At 31.4% G+C, this 22,149-nt stretch overlaps 1 protein-coding gene across 2 annotated transcripts in view; it reads right to left on the reverse strand.

The window, feature by feature from the left end:
* The window catches only part of LOC136982051 (E3 ubiquitin-protein ligase Arkadia), an 83,386-nt gene that overhangs the window by 60,845 nt on the left and 392 nt on the right, over window positions 1-22,149 (reverse strand). The gene's annotated exons all lie outside the window — the stretch shown is intronic.

A 22,149-nucleotide genomic window follows, 5' to 3' on the forward strand; every position in this document is an offset into this window, starting at 1 on the left:
GGAATAATGATAGATAGCCTCCAAGAGTCAGGAAAAGTATGTTCTGTCCATATTCTGTTAAACAGATTCAGAAGATTACTGAGGGAATTGTCTGACAGATTTTTAATCATGCTGTAGTGGATTTTATCCGGGCCTACAGCAGTATTCCCCGAGCGAGACATCGCTCTATGTAATTCGATTCTGGTGAATGGCACATTATATTCCTCATTAGATGAGGAGTGAAAGTTTAAGTACTGTTTTTCACTTTGGGCTTTATAAACCTGAAAATCCCTTGTATACATAATATTGCTGGATGAAGAGGAAAACGTCTCACCCAACAAATCAGCAATACCTTGTATATCACTGATTATTGTGCCATTATTTTCCAACATGGACAGGGAGTGAGAAGCATATTTCCCATTAATTTTATGGATTTTATCCCAGACTGCTTTTGAGCTGGTGGAAGATGTTATGCTGAGATACATACTTCCTCCAAGAATCCCTTTGGCTTTGCCTTCTGATTCTTCTGGCATTTGCCTTTGCTTTTTTAAAAGCAACCAAATTGTTAGCAGTGGGGTATCTTCTGAAAATCCCCCATGCTTTCTTTTGTTTTTTAAATGCTGCCTCGCAATTCTGATCCCACCATGGTTTCGGATGCTTCGGATATCTGGTTGATGTTTTCCCCATTGTTTTTTCAGCTGCCTGAATAATACTCGATGTGACGGCTTCAACTGCATCATTGATATCAGCAGTATTGACCATTTCCTCAGTGATTTTAGCCAAAGAGGAGAATTCAGGCCAATCTGCCGTTTCAAGTTTCCAGCGTGGTGGACGGGCTGTTTCACAGCTTTCTCTGCCTCGTATTTTAGAAATATTGGGAAGTGGTCACTAGAGAGTGGATTAGATCCAACCCCCCATGTAAATGCTGAAAACAAGTTTGGACTAGCTAATGATAAATCAATGGCAGTGAATGTTCTTGTTGGGGCATGGAAGTATGTCACTTCTCTGGTATTAAATATATACAGTTGGTGATTGCCTATAAATCTCTCAATGGCCCTGCCACGACAATTGATGTCGGGACTGCCCCACATTGGATTGTGGCCATTGAAATCACCTAGTAAAAGGAATGGAGTTGGCAGCTGTTCAACCAAGGCATCCAATTCATCGTCATTGACTCTGACATCTGGTGGCAAGTATATGGAACAAACTGTGACAGTTACGCCAATTGAAATTCTGACTGCCACAGCTTGCAGCTCTGTTGTTATTTGTACTGGTAAGGACGGGATGCGGTTTGAAACCAGTACAGCCACACCTCCACTGGCGCGGTTGTGGCTGTCATCATCCTTACGGATAGAGATCGAATCCTTTTAAAGAAATTCTTTCTCCAGATTTCAAATGTGTTTCCTGGAGTGCCACGCAGAGAGATGAGGTAGATGATGTCAGGTGTTTAATGTCAGAGAAGTTGTTGCGGAAACCACGACAGTTCCATTGGATTATTTTATAATCCATTATGTGTTTGAGGCAGCATTCTTTGCGAGGGTATCCCTTTTTAATTTAACAGGGGGTCTCTCTTTTGGAGGTGACATTGGTTTTGTAACCTCCGTATTAGGCTCTTTTTCAGATATGTCAGAAAACTCAGGCCGCGACTCCACTAGCCGTAAAAGTGCCGTAAAACTCCTCACCGTAAAAGCTTTTAATCGCGTGACCATGATATTTTACGCCTGAGCAGGTCGTAAAACCAACGTAAAAGCGAGTTGAACACTGCTCAACTCGCTTTTACGTTGGTTTTACGACCTGCTCAGGCGTAAAATATCATGGTCACGCGATTAAAAGCTTTTACGGTGAGGAGTTTTACGGCACTTTTACGGCTAGTGGAGTCGCGGCCTCACTCACAGATTGAGCTTCTGATTTCTTTGAAACTTTAGAAAGGGCTGCTTTCACTCTTTGTTTGTTAAGTGGGTTCTTTAGAACTGGCTTTTTTAGAACCCACATTTCTGGTTGTTACCCCTGATTTACTTACGGAGGTTTTAGTCTTTGTCTTCTCCTTTTCTTCTGATTGTGTAGATGGGACCAATAAGCATCTTGCATGGCAGGTAAGAGATTCGCTTGGGGATACAGAAATATCTGTTTGAACCCCACATGTCTTAGTAGATTTCAACATGGCAGCAAATGTCTTTTGTTGCAAAGGTGCACTTGGAATGACCATGCAATGAGCCTCTGGATATGAGATGTTTTTCACAGCTTTTACCCGTTGAATCTCTTTTTCTCTTTGCCATGCAGGGCATTTCCGAGAGTAAACAGGATGGGCATCTTCGCAGTTCACACAGTGTGGAGTACTTTTACATTCAGTACTGTCATGTCTTTCAGTTCCACACTGTGCACATAAGCTTTTGCCTCGGCAATAGGTCTGGGAATGTCCAAATCGCTGGCATTTGAAGCAACGCAGCGAATTTGGAATATACGGACGAACTACGCAGCACAGATATCCAGCTGTAACAAAGGATGGCAATGCTGGGTTGTTGAACGTGAGAATTAAATGTTTTGTGGGTATCAACTTGCCGTCTCGATGGATCGAAATGCATCGGACAGAAGTGACACCTTGGTCCGAGAGGCCGATCTGAATGTCTGATTCGTCTTCAGACATCAAGTCAAACTCAGATATCACACCTCGTGATGAGTTCAAACTTTCGTGTGGTGTGACTGATATTCCCACGTCTCCAAGAGTCTTTATTGACAAAAGCTTTGCTGTTTGTTGAGGAGAGGCTGTTTCTACTAGTAGATCCCCTGACCTCAACTTTTGCGTTTTTTTTAAATGCCCAATAGTTGATTCGAATAATTTTTGAATCAAAAAAGGAGAACACTCAACGAGGGGTTTTTCTCCAGTTGCATGCACTATTAACTAAGCAGGTTGGCTGGAGGTCTTTTCTTTGGTCACTTGTTTTGGGTTTTTGGAATCCATATTTAAGAGTTCATATTCAGCTCCTAGTGACCCCACCCACCATGGGGCCCAACAGGGGGATTCCGTCACATGAGAGACTCCCATAGACCGTCGCACCAGGGTTTCCCAGGAGCTATACCCTCACAATGCAGTCAAGAAGAGCACATCTTGTCTGACGTGTCCGCCGGTCTGCATCGATCGGTTGACTCCAGGCCGAGGTCAAGAATGACTCAGCGACCAGCCAATTGACTCAAACGGAGCCTGATTTGAGCCTCCCGTTTATCCAAAGCAGGGGCCAAAGCAGTGTGTTGGGGACAATACGTTGCCCTCAACTACCAGGATCCCTCTTTCCGGCATACAGGTCACACGCACAGCAAACACGTGGGTGGGCGTTCAGATCCCAGGGATGGTAAAAAAGAGTTTCTAAACCATCTCTGGGAGGTCCCCTCACCACGGACAGGAACCCACATCGAGGGGAGTTATTGCTAGATTGTGAAAATATTTTTGTTTTGAAACGTTTTACATTTTATAAATAAATCATAAAAACCTAAATAATTCAAACTACATAAAAGATATATTCAATCATTTTTAAATTACATTGCTGGCCATCGAAAATGCAACACCCCGAAGGAAGGGTCCAAATCAAGTAAAATTTGCACCATGCGTTTGCGGCAATGAGATATGCAAATGATTAGCATTTCAGTGCAGATGCACATCACGGGTGTTTGTTGTGCCACCTGTAAGTGCTATATAAAGGGAGAATAGAAGGCCGTTTTGAAGTACTGGAATTGTTCTTTCGTGCGTTTTTTTGGCGTAAGCAGCTTCAGTATGCCACACAGAAGAAAATGAGCACCTTTCGAGCACGTTTCTGAGTTCGACCGAGAAAGAATAACTGCCTACAGGGATTGCGGATTATCCTTCAGAGAAATCGCCCATTGTGTCGGACGTAACCAAGCAACTGTGATGCGGATCCGTAACTGTTGGATGCAGGAAGGAACGACAGACCGACGGGACCAATTGCATCCACCTTGTTGCACCACTGCACATGACGACAGGCATATCGTGCGCATGGCAGTGATGGATCGCTGTTCCACATCACAAACCATATCACAACAAATTCAGTCTGTCGCGCAACAATCAGTGTCCACGTGTACCATTCGACGTTGTTTGCAGCAGAGTGGAATGTCAGCAAGACGTCCATTGCAGCGTTTACCACTGAGTCAAAACCACAGGTGTTTGCACCGGCAATGGTGCAATGAACGACAAACGTGGACAACCGAATGGAACGACATTGTTTTTACTGATGAATCCCGCTTCTGCCTGCAACACCACGATGGTCGATTAGTCTGGAGACACCGTGGTGAGAGAGTGCTGAACTGTTGCCTTATGCATTGCCATACTGGTCTTAGACCCGGTACTATGGTTTGGGGTGGTATTGGATTCCACTCCCGCACCCCCCTAGTACGCATTGCCGGTACACTGACTAGACAGCGCTATATCTCTGAGGTGTTGCAGCCTGTTGTCCTCCCATACCTTCAGAGCTTGCCAACAGCCACATTCCAACAGGATAATGCGCGACCACACGTGGCACGCATTGCTCAAGACTTCTTCTTTGCCCATCAGATTGCATTGCTGCCTTGGTCTCCTTGTTCTCCCAATCTCTCACCTATAGAAAACGTGTGGTTGATGATTGCAGAACAACTGGCCCAGGATATACCACCCACTGCTACACCAGATCAACTTTGGCAATATGTGGAAGCAGCATGAAATGCTATACCCCAACAACATATCCAAAGCCTCTTTGACTCAATGCCAAGGCGTGTAGCAGCGTTATAGCCAGCAATGGCGGCAACACTCCATACTGATTCCATCATCTTCCTCACTTCACAAGAGACTGTATTTTAATCATTTGATCTTTGTACAATGTGTTATCTCCCAAATAAATTTGGTTGTGATATCTCTGGTCCTTCTTGGTGTTGCATTTTGGATGGCCAGCAGTGTATATTGTAAAATAAGGATAAAGACATATACCACGTAGGAGAGGCACTACATAAATTCAGTCTTTGGTCTTAATATAAAAGTATAAATTATACAGTAGAGCGTCGATAAGTGGAACCAATTGGGACTGGGTCCTTCCAGTTAATGATTTGTTTCAGTTTCCGACTTTGTACGAAAAAATACATTAACCTGTCCGATGTTCAAATTTTCCTCCGTTGCGTATCGCTTCCTGTTGAATTTTTCTCCGTTGCGTGTCGCTTCGTGTTGAATTTTCGTCGATTTTAAGCCTAACGAAAATTTTTATAATAATCATCGAGGCTATCGTATCATTAAAAATTATTTCTGCATTTTGTACAAACAAAATAAATATATTAAAGAATATAAAAAACATGAAAATTATACTTTAGAAGTAAATTTAGTATCAAAAACATTCGATTCAGCACAACACAGTCCGACTGAAAATCATTCCACTTTCCGGCCATTCCACTTATCGACGCTCTACTGTATTTGATTTCATAAATAATACTGATGTTTTGATCCCTTAACTTACTAAACAAATCTAGAAATCCTGTTTATCATTACAAAAAATATTTTCTAATTATTTTCTGTAATGATTGGAAAACATTTTAGCTTCATTCTCAAATATTCAAATTTTAACTTTTCTGATATTAGAATTGGAGAAGTTAAGAATAAAAGATTTCAAAAATATTTATGTAATGTTATATTTTGAGACATGAAGTATTGGCACTAGACACTGGACTTATCCACATTCACTTTATTTTCAACATAAAGATATTTATGTAATGATTAACAGAATTTTATAATTAGTTAATATTTCTATTTATTTTGAATTGTTTTATAATGATTTCAATTCTGTAAACACACAAATATTGCAAATTCACAAACAACTATCAGACTGTAAATTTAGGTACTATAATAGAAGTTCTTATATTTCAGATTTATCACCTGACAGTTGCCTTTTACCAAGTTGTATCCTTGATATAAATTATATTATAATAATCAGGAAGATAAATTACTTGAAATGTTAAACAATAAGATTATAAAATAACAAAAATTTTTCAGAAAAAGAATATATTAAAGAACTAGCATCAGAAAGCAAAATAGTAAGTTTAATCTAGCTTACAAAACAGGAAAGCATCAGCCTTAGATAAGACTTACAAACTATATAAAGTTACAGGAAAATGCTATTAATGTTTTCACATTTTTATGCCAATAAAATAATTATACAGTCTGCATTTGGAAAACATCCAAAGTTTTTATTTATGCAAACAGAAAAAGATTAATATTTATATCAACAGACAAGGAATAAAAACCAAAATCTTTGAAAATTATCTTGTTACCGTTTGTTCATATGAATGCATTAGAAATATGACTGCATAAAGTAAGAAAAATGTATTTTTAAAATTAATGATGTTCAAGACTCAAAGCAGCTTATATTTTCAGTACTGATTTATTTTTTCACTTCTGATTTGATTTAAAACAGTAATCAAATTATAGATAACAACATCTATCTATAAGAAAAGTAAAAGTTTTTACCTATTGTTTGATTAATGTGATTTATTGTATTTATTAATATTGCTATTTAATTTTAGAAACATTTTCCATATACTGATTCCAGTAAAGTGGCAAGAGTCAGATCAGAATGCCTTGAATTTAAATTACAATATAAAATAATAACTGATCAAAATTATTAATAAGTATTTTAACAGATTACTTTGCCACAAAATATTTTCTGACACACACTTCTTGTCTAGTTTTAGCAAATTTTAGATTTAGTTTAACAAGACATTCATCCTTTATCATGCCACAAACAACAGTTTTTATTGTTGAACAACTTTTGTTTCATGATTTTAATAATTTTGAAGTTACAATGTAAAATAGTATAAATATTTTCCATTGTAATTTTTACTTTTATTTTTACAATCTATCTTACTGTTGTGCTTATATACTACATTTTTTTATGTTTCTTTCTATATTTTATATTATTTTATTTGTATATATCATATTTACACTAGTTTATATATATATTTGTATCTGTCTATCATTTTATGCCTTTTTATTGACTCATATTTTTGTTTATTGTATGTTTTTAAAGAATAATATAGTGTTTTATGGAAGGCAGCAATCCCATGCATTTAGATATTATTTTTGTGTTAAATAATTAAAAAAAAAATTAATAAACAATACTACCAGATACAACCTTAAAATTAATAAAGTTTGTTCCATGACTTCCAAGCTAATAATGATGACAAAAATAACCAATAAACAAATTTTAATGATACCTTCATAACATGCATATGCAAAGAAAAATATTTATGTAAAGCCAAAAAAACACAACACAAAACATTATGGGTCAAGAATAAAAAATCTGCCAGCAACAACAACCAATGAAAGTTGTTCCTGTAGCAAAAAAGCAAATAAATAAACTATAACAGCAAATAGCACATATAAAATGTAGCAAAACTGGCACAGTTAATTCCTTCTTCACCAAGGGGTAGTGTAGAGCTCTAAAATGCCATGAGGCAAACACCTCTTTCAGATCCTATGCAACAAATTACCATTCGGTACTATGAAAATGAAAAATCAGATTATACAATTGCATCAGTCATCCACTTTTTGACAACAATCTAAGATACTCACCAAATAACTATTAAGTGGAATCAGTTGTCCCAAAAAGGCATTGGACAGACAATGGATACTAAGCCCAAGCAAATGCCATATAATTTTGTTGTCATATTTTGACAAAGCAACATATAACAACTACTAATCTAACACAATGGGTGAAAGATACCCACCACTGTGTTAGAATTTCATGCCTGCCTTCTGACCATGTAGGTATGTTCTAAAATTGCCAGACATCCTTTATTTTAGCTAAACTGTCCCTGTCCTTTATTCAAACAAGAAAGAATGAAATTTGTCCTTTATTTTCATTTTCCAATGTCTGTGTTTCATAAAATGGCAATGGTGGATTTCTGTACAGATGTATGGCTAGCCTTATCAATCCAGATCATTCCACATAGTAAGCTATGGTTTACCATCAAATATTTTAAATTCTAAATTAAATTAAAATTTGCAAATATTTATAATCAATGTGAAAACCATAATTTTCAAATCTATATTTTTTAATATAAACAAAATGTTTTAGTTATTAACTAAAAAATTTATTTTACTCTTTTGGAGTGGGATGCAGAGATATAGAATATGTCCAACTGCATCAACAAGGCTCAGGGGAAATTAAAAGTCCTGAGGAAATTTACCACAGAAAATTACTATTATGGCAATAATCAAAAACATTATAATAAAAAAGAAGAGACTTGACTAAGCCTGTAGACCAGTGATTCTCAACCACTGTGCCACAAGATTTTTGAAGTGTGTTGCCACTGTGAATACTCATACATAAGCAACGTCAGACAAGTAGTTCAATTGGTTCTACCTTCCTAGGGCGCATTTGGAAATTGTAACCAGTGCTACCGGTAACTGCTGGTAGTTACCGAGGCATTTAGAAAATGTTACCTAAATAACCAACTGTGTTTAAAAATCACTGTTACGATGTCACCGGTTGTCCTGGGGTACTTACCATAGTAACTGCATGTGTCGCCAAATTTCTAAATTATTAAAAGTGTACTGTAACAAAAAAAAAGGTTGAGAATCACTGCTATAGATATTTATTAGGAATACATGCCTAAAAGGTAGAAAAGAATGTGTTTCAAAAATGAAACTGAAATGTCATTTACTCTGTTTCCAATCAGTTCAGTCACTCATCATACTACTGCCTACTTACATGGTATGTGCTTGCAGTTAAGGACAGTGTAAGTGTCAGTTTTACTTACAAAATCACAGTTTCAATTTTTATAAAAAACAAAAACCAAAACAGATCTTTAACAAGAATCAAAAAAAAAAATCTATTTTTACTTCACAATTCTTTTCAATACTGTTTAATGGATGAAATTTCATATCAGATTGAATTAAAAGTGTGGCAGCAAATGATCCAGAAGACTGACTGGCAACACTATCCACAACTGGAGTTGGTTGGCAATATTTGTCTTCAGCACACAATTCATTCTATTGTCTGAGTGTCACCCAAGAGTGTAGATGTACAAAACAGTTGCTCTGGCCATGTATAATAAAGTTCTGTTACAGTTTGTGTAGTGGTGGAATCTGATTTAAATTTAGATCTCATGTATGTATTGGCATTTGACTACTAGCGTTTGGAAAACATCAGTAGAATCAGAATGCCAAAAAAAGAAAATGTTCACTCATTAGCCACAAAGAAAATTTGCAAATTAATAAACTGCATTTAAAAACTTTTTCTGAATTGACTCAATTAATTAAATAGCTAAATACAAGTTTTATTGTCAATTTATAAACATTATTTTCCTTTATATTTTATACTTTTTTATAGATTTATTATAAAATAAAGATTATCAACATCAAAATATATTTTAAAACATCATAAATAGGTCATTCATGGTGTTGTCAACAACTTCACTTTTATGCAATTTCAAATTTAAACACTACTACTGATTATACAACCTAAGAATTCAAAGAGAAAGTATATTGGCTAATAATAAAAGCAATATCCATAGGAATTTCAAAAATTGATTGAAGAGCATGATGCATACAACAAAACTTTGAAAGCTGATAAGGCAATCTTTGATAGGAGAATGTCTAACAAAATATTCACTTAAAAAATAGAAAAGAAAAAACACAGAGAGAGAGAAACTGCATCAGGTATTAAGATACTAAAAGATTGTGTAATGTTATTTATATGCAGTAAAATACATTAGGAGATTATGATAAAACCTGCTATTTTATGGGTCCTCTAATCCTTATAAATGAGAAGTGTAAATGAAAATGTGTTACCAGTATATTAAAAGCAAATAAAAAGTTTGGATAACTGCTTATTTATTTAGAGAGTGATTTCTAAATTTTTTGTATCAGTTAGAGAAAACTATTTAAAATAGAAAAATCCAGATTTCAAAATAATCTTTACTATTTGATAAATCTTGGAATGATCTAAAGAATAATGATGATCAACCTTTTTTGGATACAGATTGCAAGTAAACTTCTTAAGATCCAACAGGCCTCATGCATTTTTTCTTATATACTTGCAAATTTTAAATCTGCTGAGTACCATCATATTATATAACTGCTAGTACACTAGATACTAAAATAATATATGATAATAATATGAAACTATGCTTAATGAGCACCTCGCATAACGAGCTAAAATAAATTGGGATAAATGACTCGCTTAACAAGCGAATTTTCGCATAGCGAATGGCCAGGAGAGGAGAAGTCCCGGATTGTGCACATGCTCCATCTAGCACTTGTTCAGCTAGCATCTTACTGTTAGTGTCACTTGTAATCACACATTTTTCCAAACTTTTTCCAACACATATTACGCATAAACATCAACAACCATAGCCCATTATATAATAAACTTGCCAAACGATATGCCAAATTCTTGGGCTATGTAAAGGCTATAATTGAATATTAGAAAAAAATTAATTTGACTAGAGGTAGGCAGTTATGCTGCCATCTCATATTAAATTTAATGACTGATTCCAAATTAAATTCCAGAAATGTCTAAATTAAAAATTAATTATTTATAATTATTAAATTTAATACGAGATGAAAACATAACAGCCTACCTCTAGTCAGATTAATTAATTTCTAATATTTAATTATAGCGTTTGCATAGCACAAGAATTTCGCATATCATTTGGTGTGTTTATCAAACATATTATCTGTGATTTTTTTTTTGTTTTCTACCAATCAAATTTGCATTTTGGTTCTGGTTCAGGTTGGTTCATTTCACACTAGAAGAAAAGATGATGATTCATACTCCTTAACAATGTTTATTGTATAATTTTCTTTAAATAAACATTATACATAAAATATTTGAGTATATTTTTCGGCATGGAATGCATTATCACATTTTACATTAATTTCTATGGAAAAAATTGTTTAGCATTATGAGTAAGACTCTGGAACGAATTATGCTCATTAAGTGAGGTTCCACTGTATATAGTTTCCATATCATTGTATATGTATAATGTGCAGTTCATTTTTTTTCACTGATCAAGTTTAGTTTAAATGTTCTTTATCATAAATATCAGTTTAATGGGGTTGCATTATGGCACAAGACAAAAAACAGGAAAATAAAATAATGTTGCTAAAGCCCTGCAAGCCACAAATTAAGACTTCATGGACCTTGAGGTCCTAATTTGTTGCTCATGATTGGCCTAAAGCATTAAGTCACTCAAGCACTGAAGTAATATTCCTAACACCAAATATAACTTCTTTAATTCAACCATTTAAGGCATTATATTACCTTTAATTCTCATTACATCTGAAATTTTTTTAATAAAAGATCTTGAAAAAACTGATTGAAATTATATTGAAGTGGTGGACGCATGAAACATTTTTCAATTGTGTATTATATTGAAATTATAGTTTTACTGCTCGAAGAAGTAAAGCCATCAACATTAAATGTGCATAGATGCCAACCATCAGCATTTTGTAAGCTCTGTAAGTGGACAGGCTGCTTTTCCCTTTTATCAGTGTTTTTAAAGAATTTATTATCATCACATAAACATTTCATATAAGAGACATTGTATGTTTTTATGAATATGCCAAAGACATTGTATGTTTTTATTACAAACAACTGAAGCAAACCAGAATGACGTTCTCAGATTCCTCCAATTGGGAAAAAACCAAGATTAATATTTTTATATATATGTATGTTAGTATGAGAATTTTATCTCAAATGTGATAATATTTAATGACAGATAAGATAAATTGCATCTTCAAATCTGGCAACTTTAGTGTCATCATGTTAGTGATTAAATCAATTATGGCTGACTCATAACTGGAAGGAAACAAGTTACTCTTACAGTTATACCATATTATTGAGCAGCGCTACAAATTTCTCTGCCCAAAAAAAGAAACATCTGATTCATCACTTAAGAATACACAGGTCGTATGGTATGAACTTTCTCAAGATAAGAAACTAGATGGTTCTTTGAGCTTTGTGAGACTTTACAAAGATTTGTAATCTTTGTAAAGTCCCATAAACCTCAAAGAACCATCATCAGCCTTACTATTTTATGAAGATTTGTAATCTTTGTAAATAGTAAGGCTGATGATGGTTTTACCAAATAGCATTGCAAAGCCTCACCTGCAATGCTGTGTGGCAAAAGGAAAAAATATTCAGTATGGTAAGAAAAAGACAGAGATAGGAAATAAATAACCAGAAAAATTGTTGTCCTTAATAACTGCAGTAAAAGTCAATAAACTGACTGATAGCAAATGTCACGAGTACATTGTACCATAACAAAAGAAATTATTAACAAAGCAAAATATTGCACAAAGTTATATAACAAGAGGCACTCACGCAATATTGAGATTCATGACATATCAAGATAGAACTCATCATAAATCTAGGTGTAATTTACAATATGGCCCATAAAATATTTGAGCTTTCTTAAATTGTGATATTAAAGAGTATAAAGCAATTTCCATACTTATGGCAATAGTTTTACATTATATCATATGCAGAGATAATATTAAATTTTGTTTATTAAAGGTATTTAATATAAGCATTATGCAATATCAATGTTAGTAAAGAATTTTTTTGCATTTTATGCTGTCAGTGTTTTTATTCAAAAATTAGCATTTTTCTACCAAGGTCCCAGCTATTCCCCATTCTAAAAGTTGACACATATAAATGCCTATTTGAAAAATGTACAACTAGAGTCAGTTCATTCGGAGAAAAATGGTTAAACCAGCAGAAACAGAACTAATATGATACTAGAACTTCCTAAGTTCAAAGAAGGTTCTATTACGTGGTTTTGATGATAAGAAAAACAAGGCTGGCAAAGTGGATTTGATGGAAATGGCATTAAAAAGAAAGTGAATCAATTCAAAGACTGAAAATGAAAATTTAAAATCTTATAATAAAAATGACCAAAAGAAGTACAAGTTTCAAAAACACTTAGCTCCATATCATAAAATCTATATTTTATTTCAATTTATTTCTAATATACAATCATTTATCCAAAATTTAGCCTGATCATTTACGGCAGTTGTTGGTGTATTTGCTATATAAACAAACCCAGATTACTGGTTTTTTAAAAAAAATGTAAAGGATACACAAATTCTAGCTACTGCAGAAGAAAGTTTAGAAGATGAAGATATTCTGCAACAAAATGTTCTTGTTACCGTGTATTAAGTAGCTATGAAGAAAGTTAGATGACTACACATTATCTGATATTTATATATTGCAGTTTTCAGGATGTTTGATCAATTATATTTTTAATTTTTAATAAAAATTCATTTCTGAAGTTTTAAAAATAAAATAATATACTTAGAAAAACATAAAACATCTTTATATATTCAGCAAAATTTATTTATGCCGAACATCTTAACTATCTTTAACAATTTTCTTCAGATTTGATCTTCAAAACAAAATCACACTGTACTGAAAAACTTAAAATTACAAATTATAACAAATATAATATTGTGTGCAGATAAGATTAAAATATTAACACAATTTAAAAACTAAAAAAATTAGTTTTTAATTGATGTATTTTTGTCAATTTTTGTAATGTAACCATCCTTTTTATATTGGTTCTTACTCCTGTATAACATTGTTTTGAATTGTCTTAAAACTTTTCTGTAAGAAACATTTTTAAGCAATTTATTTTTTCAATTTAAAAACAAATTCAAGAAAAAAATCTGTTTAAGTGAATAAAAAATTTTTCGAAGCTGTTAGCTAAAATCAATATCTTATCACATAAGAGGAAAAAGTGTATTTTTGAAAAATAATTTGAATTTATGAATAAAAATTATAATATCTGCATCCCACAATAATTTATTTTGCTTCTCTTTCTATCAATGACTCCATAATTTTAGCGAGTAAACATGAACCTTAATAGTTGTTAAGAGGTTCAGAACTCCTTTCTTTACAACTATTAACATTCATGTTTATTAGTAATTTATTTTACTTAATATTTTTTTCAGAATTAAAGCCTATTAATGAATAGGAATGATTATATTACATGAATATGTTTGGAAGTTTTGAACAAATAACAGAATATAAAAAAGTGATGAAAAAATTTAAATATATTGAAATAAAATATGCAAATTTAGAGAATTAACAAATAAAAATTTCAAAAATAAATAACTGAAATGAGCATGCACTCTAATGAATAGAATTTTATTATAATGAAACATAACAATTAAATTGTTTGTGAAATCCTTAGGAAAAATAATACAAACTTAATTGAGGATATGATTAGTACAATTTATTAATTAAAAACTGTGAGAAATACTCTTAATAATTTGTAATCATAATTCTTTTACTATGATTTTTTAAACAAATTTAATACATTTAATTGATGAATAAATTATGAGTATATCTTATTATTACAAAGACATTTTTATAAAAATTCTTATAAAGTAATTTTTAAAATTTCTACAAAATTTCATGAAAAACTCGTGAACATTGGTTTTGGAATTTTATATAACATAATCATCTATTGTAACAATAACTATTTGTAAATGAACTGCATATTCAAAGTTCATTAAAAAATATTTTAATTGCTTAATCATTTTATTGCATTTACTTTCAAGGTTTATTACATATATCATGAGAATGAGAAAGAACTATTTAGACATAAATAATATGGAAGGATAATAAACATGGAACAAGAGCTGCTCTATTATTAAACCGAGTTAGATAGTTGAAAGTATTCTCTCAAGAGTATTTTCACACACTCGTCATGTAAACTGGGTTTAATCCATTCTTGTAAGAGTAGACATTTTAAATGTGACATCGCACTTGTGAGTCCACATAAATTGAATGTCTTTTTCCTCTAAAAATACCTGATTAGACATACTTTGTTTCCTAGAATATTATCAAAATTACTCTTGTCATTCCTCCTTGCTCACCAGTCTCTAACCCATTTTCTATTTCTCAATTGATACAAAGTTCTTGAACAATTGCAGATACAGCATAAAGTACTTTAGCCACTTTTCTACTGAAAACTACTGCATTGCTTTCTGCATGAACATAAACACTTCACTATCAAATATTCTCATGACAGTTACTCTCACAAATATCACAGTGTCAACACAGCTTAGAGCATATTATGTACCAAAATACAATTAAAAAAAAAACATTTTTAATGTTAAAACTTAACTATTAGATAATTAAACAATGCTTGATTGTTTAATTGGCCAAAAATTCTAAAAAAAACAGATAATTCATGAATATATAATATATATATAAATAAAAATATAAATAATTCTGGAAAATTTATGATTACATTTCTAAAATTAATTGAAAATTGTTTGATTATATAATCTTAAATGCTAATAATTTTTTTATATTGTTTAATTATAACATGGAGTTGGAAGATGAATCCAGAAATTTTTTGTTTTAAATTATATTTAGCATATGTAGACAAAAACAACCTGATTTATAATAGCCAAACAAGGAGGATTAAAAATATACAAAATTCTTAATATAACTTTTATTATAATAGTACAACTATTTACAGAAGACTAAAACCAAAATACACATCTTCTGAAACTATAAACTTGCCAATGTCTGTTTCACTTATAAAAGTCCATTCCACATTCCCTCCTTAAGTACAATAACTGCAGCACATTTTAGCTCTTCTGATAATTTAAATCTGTGACCATTCAGTACTTTTTGTTTAGTAAAAGCATGAAAGTCTGTAGTAGTGAGGTCTGGTGAATAAGGAGGTTGTAGAAGTACAGGTATCTGATGTTTTGCCAGATATTTACTAGAAGAGTGCAATGCATCAAGGCATTTGTCACATTAGAAAACCCAACTTCAAAATGATAGAAAAAAATGGCAAGTACACAGCTAAATGAAATCCCCAAAATTTTGGCCATATCTATTGACTGTCTACAGTCTTTCTTGATCTCTTACAACTTGGAAAATCATTTAATCATTTCTTTGTTTCATTGCTAAAGATAGCCTACTGAAAGAGGATGATCCTCTGTTGACTCACAACTTTCTATAAAGTGCTTATGTCAATTTGTATACCTGTGAATGCAATATGTCATTACCATAAGCTTCTTTAAGCAGATTAAAATGTTTTGATAAAGATTTTACTAAGTTTGCTGCAAAGTTTAATATTGATTTGATGCTAATAAAACATCATTTAATATTCTGATAACACATTCTTACATATTCTAATATTTTAGCATTTTATCTTTTGAGTATATTAATACAGGATCTATCACATATCAAACAAGTACTAATAAAACTAAGAAAATGTCCAAATGCATTAGTACTTGCAATTACAGCCATTACTGCATAACATCAAAAGTTCAGTTCACTTTAACTTTTATCATGTATAAGTCAAATATTCTTTGTGTTAGAATAAAGAGATTATTAATTAAAATACAGAATTCAACTGGCTACCTTTAAGCCAAATTCTGTAATTTGATTAATTAATAATTAGCATAATTCTAGCATGAAAATAATCCCACTTAAGCAGTGTCATTCTGTGGTATAAATAATAAATTCATATTACAAATAAAAATAATAATATACTGAATTTCTCACGGCATACCCTACTAAAATGCAGTCAAAAACACAAAAAACTGCATTTATTGTTAATTTAAATAATAACTAGGGGTGCCCCTAGTGGCCATTTTTGGCATACCATGACAGAGACTGCCCAGTTTTTCAGTTTTATATAGTAGATATGAAATGTTTTTTTAGTCCATTCAACTCATCTTCAGACAAAATTTCGAAAAAACTTAAACATAACAGACATTCAAATTTCTAAACATTTGTGGAAATTCAAATGTTAGAACATGTAATTTTACATGCTAAAAGAATAATAATATAAACATTCATCTTCTTCAGATAATTATCTGAAGAAACATTTAATATCATATATAAAAATGACTTCTTCATCATAATAGTTATTGAAATGTTATAATTCAAATATTAAAAATTGAAATGTTATAATTCAAATATTACATTTACACCATCAGAATAATAATAATAATAATAATAATAAATATACAAGGAAATGATAATTTTTTGTTGTTTTGTCAAAATAGCATATTCAACACAGCTCTCAATTTTTAAAGGCATAATGTAAGACAGACTTAACAATTACAGATCATGTAACAAAGTAACAACTATTAAAATACTGAAGAAGTAGCTACTGTAAATCTGTCAAAGACTGTAAACAGAGAATTTTTGAAAGTCCTGTCTACATCACATTTTATGCAGAATATGTGAGATCTGAATTATGATGACAGAAAAATGTTTTCAGAACAATGTCAACAATGTAGTATACCACATATTTTGCTAGTTTTCTCCTATCTGATTTTTTCTAATCCAGTTAAATATTTCTTCTGACTAATTAAAAATATTAATAAATTAATTAATTATATATTTTTTAAAGATAACTGATTATGGATTATCATGCTATTGAGTCTTATAGTATGAGTATTGTTTTGTTGTTTTAACTTAGGTCTAAAAAAATTTGCAATAGCAACCAACTAACATTATAGATTGAAATTTAAAATTTTTCCTTGAGAAGAAAGAACTCTGCTGCTGGAACTATCATTAATAAAAGCATTTACTTTTAGTTTCAATTTTTATGTCTTTTATCCTTTTCTGAATATAACAATATCTGTAAAATTTAAAATTTCTGTACAGATCATTATCAGACTGGTCAAGTTTATGAAACTACATTAACTTATGCTTTTACTCATTTTGGATTAGTTCATAATTCATTAATATATGCATAACTATAAACATTGCTAACATACGAGGGCTATTTTTTAAATAAGGTCCATTTGTGAATGAGAGTGAGAATAATGCGCAATCATGCCAGTACGCATGCGCTTCTGCTCCGAGCAAGCTTGGCGCGCGTTTTGACGCTGTTTGCAGCCATATCGTCTGTCTGTATGCTGAGCTATAAAAGTTTAAAATGTTTAAGAAAACTGAGTCTCCCGCCGACTGTGAGATACGATCTGTTATTCGATTCTTGAGTGCAAGAAACTTGGCAGCAGCGGAAATTCACCGTCAGATTTGTGAAGTTTACGGTGATAATGCTATGAGTGACAGTAAAGTTTGAAAATGGGTATGAATGTTCAAGGATGGGTGAGTTAATGTGCATGATGAGCCACGCCCTGGCAGACCTTCTCTGATTTCTGAAGATTTGGTTCGTGATGTGGATAACAAAATTCGAGAGGACCGACGATTCACGATTTCAACGTTATCAATTGAATTTCCACAGATTTCAAGATCAGTTTTGTATACCATTGTTTCGGAGAAACTGAATTATCGAAAATTGTGTTCTCCGTGGTTCCAAGATTGCTTTCTGACGATCACAAAACAAAAATATTGGACAGTGCTTTATCGTTTTTGACTTGATACAATCATCCACACAGTCCAGACCTTGCACCCAGTGATTTTCACTTGTTTCGATACTTAAAGGAGTTCCGTTGTGGTCAACGGTTCAACGACGATGAAGAGGTGAAAACTGCAGTCGTGGATTGGGCTTCTTCACAGGCGGCAGATTTCTTTGAAGTCAGAATTCAAAAAATTGTTGAGCGGTATGACAAATGTTTAAACAAAATGGAAATTATGTAGAAAAGTAGATAAAAGTATGTAAAATATGGAAAAAAATATATTTTAATGATATTTACAGTATTTTTCTTTTCATTAACAAACAGACCTTATTTAAAAAATAGCCTTCGTATATTTTCCTCCATTATAAATACCATTATTATACAAGATGGTTGAAAATTGCAAGACAAATGTCACTATGGCATTGCATTGAAATTTCACATGATGATGTATCTAACTGCAATACTGTTTATTTATTATTGTATTATATTAATTAAAAATAAATATTTCTTTTATTAAAATGCATGTTTAATAAACATATTACAAATGATAAAGATAGTTTAATTAAAGAAACATTGTACTAAATGCTGTAATTTATATGATTACCATAAATTAATTAAATTCTAATCAACTATAACATACACACTAAATACATATATAGTATGTATGGTATAGTTCAGGGATGGCGAACCTTTTTGAGTCCGCGTGCCATATTGTAAGCATACTTAGCTTTAAAGATGTTAATGAGTGCCAATGTCCTAGACTTCGAATAATGATATTTGAAGAAATTAAACAAATACGCTTTAATTCAAATAAATGTAAAAAATCTGATTGAAAAAAAGATGATCAGGTGATAAACAGAAAGGATGACTGAAAAAGACAGAAATCATATGATACATTACGTGCCAGATGATTTCTCTTACGTGCCACTTTGGGCACACGTGCCATAGGTTTGCCATCCCTGGTATAGTTGATTAGAATAAATAAATATATATATATATATATAATAGATAACAGGAGTAAATTTAATTAAACAGAACATTGATAGTCACAGTGCTTATAAAACACATTTTATAATTTTATAATCAGTCTATTTATTACGCTGATAACATTCATGAAAATCTTACCTGTAAGTCACTATTTAACTGATTATTTTTTATTATAATATAAATAATCTGAAGTTAAAATTATATGCTGTAAAGACTTATAATAATTTATAATTATTGTACAATATCCATTATTGTACAGATTTTCCATTTCAGAAAATCTTTTCATTTTAAGAATTTTGAAATTAAAAGTATACTTCTATGTTAATAATGTTGTGTACAAGGGTGTTATGTTAACATTTTATGTGCATATTCTATATTTAATATTTCATATTTGATAACTTACTAATAGCCTATACCTCCATACTGATTTACTACATAACGATATTCATAAATAGTAATTTTTTCAGAAGTTACTCAAGATTATTAATCAACTAATTTATTAGTGTCAATAGTTATTTATAATTTCTTATTTCTTCACTCTATTCAATATGACTCATATTTCTTATTAGGGTTAATGTATATATATACATATATACATTAACCACATAAAATTACTTATATATATATAAGTAATTTTTTCGTATATAATAATGATGAGTGAATCATATGGAATATGAATTTGTCAGAAGCTTCAATGCCAACCTGAAAATTGAAAATTCAAATATCCAACAGCTATAAAAAAAAAAATCAAAATATCTTAAGTATCTCTCTTTGCTTTAGAACAGTGATTCTCAAACTTTTTCGATCCACCATCCCCTTTGTTCCATAAAGTTATACCCAACACCCCCATGTGAGAAAGGAATGGAAATATTCTTAGGAAAACTTTTCTATGAATCTCACACTTTGTGCCCTTACCGTACATTGTTCTCGACATCTGGAAACCGTTAAATGCAATGTTTCCTCTTATCCGTTTGACAGAGGAAAGGGAACTTTTACCTTTGATCACCGTTTAGTACCCTGCCTCCAGCGCCCCCTAGATTTACTCACTGCCCACAAGGGGGCGTTATCACCCACTTTGAAAAACGCTGCTTTAGAGGAATGATATCATTTTAAAATATCTTTGCTGAAAAACAAGCAAAGTAATCTTAATTAACTTTCATTATATCTATAAGAATATTGTTTATATGAACTTAATAATCTTTGTATCTTTTTAGCAATACACTGTATCTAAATATATAGTTTAACTCAAGTTGATTTTTAATTCAGTCACTGAATGAAATTGATAACATCACAGGAAAATTATGTTTATTAAACAAAATATGATAAAAAATAAAGACACTTTACTAATATTTTTAGTCTATTTAAAAGTAACTATTTAAAATAAATGAAGATTATCTAAGCAACACAAAAATATTAACCGTTTTTGTATTTTTTTTTATTTTGGTTTTTAAAATTTTTAAATTACATTATCATATTTTATCTTCAGTTTCATGTAATGGTTGATTAATATACCATTGATGAAACAATCTAATCAATTCTCTCTTAAAATTTATTAATAAAGCATAAAGTTTAAAAAATAATATTTATAAAAATATTCTATTAATATTCATTATATTGATTATATACATTAGGGTATTTTAACTTTACTATATATAGACTCAAAAATATTTATCATCTAATTTTTCATTTTGATGTTTATAAATACTTTTAACACAGTCAATTAAAAAAAACTGAAAATAGCTCGTCGAATAGAGAATTTAGATATAAATTTTTAATTCAAACATGACTAAAAATCACACAACCACCATAGGATGTAAAACAAAATAGGAAACAAAATTTATATTTGCCTCTAACTGCAATATTACAAATAAATACTAAATACTTGTCAAATGTAATTAAACAAATATTCAAAATATGTCTCTACTTCTAATCTCTATTTATTAACAATTCCATAGGTTGAACACCAAACACTATGCTATAAATTTAAAGAAGTCTTTTTAACATTGGTCACATTTAGCAGACTCAACAGTTGTAACCGAGCAAATTGGTAACCATTATGTAGCAACGTGGATCTGCCGAACGAGTGACATTGCATCGAAATAAAAAGCCTCACCAGTCAGTTTCAGATAGCAATAGGTAGCATAAACGAAAGATACCAAACACGTTCCGAAAGAGCACTATCGTAGAGGCATTTGGCAGAAAAATACTCGACAGCTCCGGAACCGCCGAACACAGCCACTAACTTCTTTAAACGCATAGCATACAGTGATCAGTGTACATGAAATATGAATTAATTATGATATATTTTGTGATAATGTAAGGATCTCAATATCAACTAACATAATGATAAAACTTTAACTCTTATTAAGTGAAATGTATAACCTACACACATGTAATTTATTGAATTGTTTTAATGTTCTGTATACTTTTATTGTATTAATGATCATATTGTTAATTCAGCAAAGTTAATATTTCTATTTCAAATAAAATGAATTATTTCTAACGTTTCCATGTTAAAATCTTAAAAACTTTTATTATTTTTATAACTGTTAATAAATTACTAATAATAAACCTGAAATAAACACATAACTGAAGTAGTTCTTATTATATTCAAATGTATTAAAAATTATAATTAAAGTAAATATTAAGTTAAAATCGCGATTAATCTATTATCATTAATTAATTTGACGTCATCAGATGCTTATATTATGAGTTAAATATACGTAGAGTAGGTGAAATGTACAAATAATAGGGCAGACCGAACAGATCGGATATTCGACGCATAACAACACAGATGAGATGGCGAT

This window comes from Centruroides vittatus, unplaced genomic scaffold (assembly GCF_030686945.1).
Source record: "Centruroides vittatus isolate TY-2023 unplaced genomic scaffold, ASM3068694v2 contig_801, whole genome shotgun sequence".
Classification (NCBI taxonomy): Eukaryota; Metazoa; Arthropoda; class Arachnida; order Scorpiones; family Buthidae; genus Centruroides; species Centruroides vittatus.